Here is a 4,831-nt window from a genome sequence, read left to right on the forward strand (position 1 = left end):
ACGAGTGCTTTAAATACGAAAGATTTTGTAAGGGTTTGAACACCAGAGCATTCAAAATAAAACCGATACAGATTCAAAGAATCAGTCTCTATGCTTCGCTAACTGATAATGGAAGTAGGACTGACACCCAAACCTCCAAATGCCAGACTCTCAGATCGGTACCAAACGTCAAATGTCGATGGAGTATCAACCAACACTGGTTTAGTTCGTACTGTATGCTGTCGTCCAGTAGAACAAGCGTAAACAATAACTAAAAGTAACGCCAGAACTACCAGAGAACAGGAAAAGCGTTAACTGTGAGAAACCAATAAGTATTGCTGCCGTGGTGAAATTGACAGAGCGTTGGATCGTCGTGCGCTGCTTCCTCGCTTCAGACCCTAGTGTAACAATTTCTTATTGTATTATGCGTGAAAGTGTTATTCGGACAACATGTTTATGTTATGTAAAAGGCTGTTTGGAGTTTACAACAATGTTCTCTTGGCAGTCTGCTTCCGCTTCGTTTCTTTTGAAAGTAGTAAACCTGTACAGTACATTTCTAGTTTCACAGTATACGCAATCAGAACAAAAAAAATGACGAAACAACTGCATGACGCGTGCGGAAGTAATGGTAGCAATAATAATAATAATAATAATAATAATAGTAAACACCGTGGAGGCCCGGGAAAAGAATAGGCCTCCGGTATGTTTTGCCACTCGTAAAAGGTGACGAAAAGAACAAGCCACTAATAGGGCAAACCCTCATTTTAGTGTGATTAGTTGGTTTAGGACAGAACTAATGAAGCCTCGGACAAGCGCTGTCATGGTCCGGGACGACGCTTGAACCCTATGCCCGTCCACAATGGCAACGACACTGCTAGCCACACGGAAGATGATTTAAACCCAAATAGAGGTGTTTTGCAGAATATGCTTCCTGCAACCACTCTAGAAGGAACACAAAGACAGAGGATGAGATGGTCAGATGAAGTTAACCGACACCTCACGTTCTGTTATTACCAAGCAACAAACTTAGGAACCAACACAACTGGTTACAGATCACAAGTATACACAAAATTTATTACCAGATACCCAGAATTAAAATTTTTAACAGAACAACGATTAGCTGATCAGATCCGTGTAATAATCAAAAATAACAGGATACCCCAGTCAGAATAAGAAAACATCAAACAACAAGTACAACAAGTACTGGAACAAAATAATGTGCAATCAGAAGAAGAAGAAAATACTATAATGGACTCAAACATCCCAGAGCAAACGAACAAAGAACACCACGCATCAATTAGACAATCAGAGGAAAAAGAAATCTTAAGACGGCCACCAGAACAAGCACAAATAGAACATGAAGTGACACACATGTTAGATATAGAAGAAAAATTTCAGCTAACATATATAGAATACAAAGACACAAATACAGACATTAGACCATTCTTGCATAGACCACCAAATAACCCACATGTCGAAACAACAATAACAACTATCAACACAATCATACACAACAAAATAAATGAAAATACAACTATGGAAAAGTTACAACTACTGGTTTATATAGGAGCACTCACTACACTAAATACACACACTAGGCAGAGATCAGAACCAATCAACACACAGAAGAAACCCACAAAACCAGCATGGCAACACAGGCTACAGATCAGAACAGAAAAACTGAGAAAAGACATCGGACAGCTAACACAATTTATAAGAAATGAAATGTCAGATAAAAAACGAAAAAGGTTAGGTAAAATCTCACAACAAGAAGCGATAGAGCAATTAGATGAAAAGAAGCAGAAATTACAAGCATTGGCCAAACGACTTAGAAGATACAAAAAAAGTGAAAATAGAAGGAAACAAAACCAAACATTCAACACAAACCAAAAGAAATTTTATCAGACAATAGGTAACACACACATTAAAATAGACAACCCACCAAACATAACAGACATGAAACACTTCTGGAGCAACATATGGTCAAACCCGGCACAACATCACAGGCATGCACGGTGGATACAAGCAGAAACAGACACATGCAAGATGATACCACAAATGCCTGAAGTGATAATTTTGCAACATGAAGTCACCCGAGAAATTAATTCTACGCACAATTGCAAAGCCCCTGGAAAAGATAAAATAGCAAATTTCTGACTAAAGAAGTTCACCTCAACACATTCACATCTAACTAAATTATTTAACAGTTACATTGCAGACCAATACACATTCCCTGATATACTCACACATGGAATAACTTATCTGAAGCCTAAAGATCAAGCAGACACAGCAAACCCAGCAAAATATCGCCCCATAACATGCCTACCAACAATATACAAAATTTTAACTTCAGTCATTACACAGAAATTAATGACACATACAACACAGAACAAAATTATAAATGAAGAACAAAAAGGCTGCTGCAAAGGAGCACGAGGATGTAAAGAGCAACTGATAATAGATGCAGAGGTGACATATCAAGCTAAAATTAAACAAAGGTCGCTACACTACGCATACATTGATTACCGAAAAGCTTTTGATAGTGTACCCCACTCATGGTTACTACAAATATTGGATATATATATATATATATATATATATATATATATATATATATATATATATATATATATATATAGTAGATCCTAAATTCATACAGTTCCTAAACATAGTAATGAAAAATTGGAAAACCACTCTTGATATCCAAACAAATTCAAATGATATAACATCACAGCCAAATCAGATTAAGCGTGGAATATACCACAGAGACTCATTAAGTCCTTTCTGGTTCTGCCTTGCTCTGAACCCACTATCCAACATGCTAAATAATACAAATTATGGACACAATATTACTGGCAGCAACAAATCAACAACTCAACCAATTACTAAAGATAACAGAAGTATTCAGCAATGATATAAATATGGCTTTTGGAACAGACAAATGTAAGAAAAATGGCACAATCAAGGGAAAACACACTAAACAAGAAGATTACATATTGGATAACCACAGCGACCACATAGAAGCGATGGAAAAAACAGATGCCTATAAATATCTAGGATACAGACAAAAAATAGGAATAGATAATACAAATATTAAAGAAGAACTAAAAGAAAAATATAGACAAAGACTAACAAAAATACTGAAAACAGAATTGACAGCAAGAAACAAGACAAAAGCTATAAATACCTATGCTATACCAATATTGACCTACTCATTTGGAGTAGTGAAATGGAGTAACACAGACCTAGAAGCACTCAATACACTTACACGGTCACAATGCCACAAATATAGAATGCATCACATACATTCAGCAACAGAAAGATTCACATTAAGCGGAAAGGAAGGAAGAAGGGGATTTATCGACATAAAAAACCTACATTATGGACAGGTAGACAATTTAAGAAAATTCTTTATAGAACGAGCAGAAACTAGCAAAATACACAAAGCAATTACTCATGTAAATACATCGGCTACACCATTGCAATTTCATAAGCACTTCTACAACCCTTTAGATCACATAACATCAACAGATACAAAGAAAGTAAATTGGAAAAAGAAAACACTACATGGCAAACCGAGCGAGGTGGCGCAGTGGTTAGACACTGGACTCGCATTCGGGAGGACGACGGTTCAATCCCGCGTCCGGCCATCCTGATTTCGGTTTTCCGTGATTTCCCTAAATCACTCCAGGCAAATGCCGGGATGGTTCCTTTGAAAGGGCACGGCCGACATCCTTCCCCATCCTTCCCTAATCCGATGAGACCGCTGACCTCGCTGTCTGGTTTCCTTCCCCAAACCAACCAACCAACCAACTACATGGCAAGCACACATATCATCTAACACAGCCACACATCGATCAAGACGCATCCAACAAATGGCTAAGAAAAGGCCACATATACAGTGAGACTGAAGGATTCATGATTGCAATACAGGATCAAACAATAAACACCAGATATTACAGAAAGCATATTATTAAAGATCCTAATATCACAACAGATAAATGCAGACTTTGCAAACAACAAATAGAAACAGTAGATCACATCACAAATGGATGTACAATACTAGCAAATACAGAATACCCCAGAAGACATGACAATGTAGCAAAAATAATACATCAACAACTTGCCATACAACATAAACTAATGAAACAACGCGTTCCCACATACAAGTATGCACCACAAAATGTACTGGAGAATGATGAATACAAATTATACTGGAACAGAACCATTATAACAGATAAAACAACACCACATAACAAACCCGACATCATACTCACCAATAAAAAGAAGAAATTAACACAACTAATCGAAATATCCATACCCAATATAACAAATATACAGAAGAAAACAGGAGAAAAAACTGAAAAATACATCCAACTGGCTGAGGAAGTCAAAGACATGTGGCATCAGGATAAAGTTGACATCATACCAATTATACTATCAACTACAGGAGTCATACCACACAATATCCACCAGTACATCAACGCAATACAGCTACATCCAAACGTATATATACAACTACAGAAATCTGTAATTATTGATACATGTTCAATTTCCTGAAAGTTCCTAAATACAATGTAACATATACCTTACAGTTAAAAGGAAATCATGCTTGATCAAGGTCCGCGTCACTTTCCATTTTTAAGCAGATGTAACATCTGAGGCAGGAAAGAATAATAATAAAAGTAATAGTAGTAATGATAAACAAAATAATAAGATTAATAATTACTACATAACATTCAAAAATCAATGCAAACACACACACACGCATATTGTGTCACTCATTTGGGAACAAAGGCTTCACAATAATGGTTGCATACGAAGAAGAAGAAAAAAAATTGTCATCTGTGGG

This window comes from Schistocerca americana, chromosome 6 (genome assembly GCF_021461395.2).
Source record: "Schistocerca americana isolate TAMUIC-IGC-003095 chromosome 6, iqSchAmer2.1, whole genome shotgun sequence".
Lineage (NCBI taxonomy): Eukaryota > Metazoa > Arthropoda > Insecta > Orthoptera > Acrididae > Schistocerca > Schistocerca americana.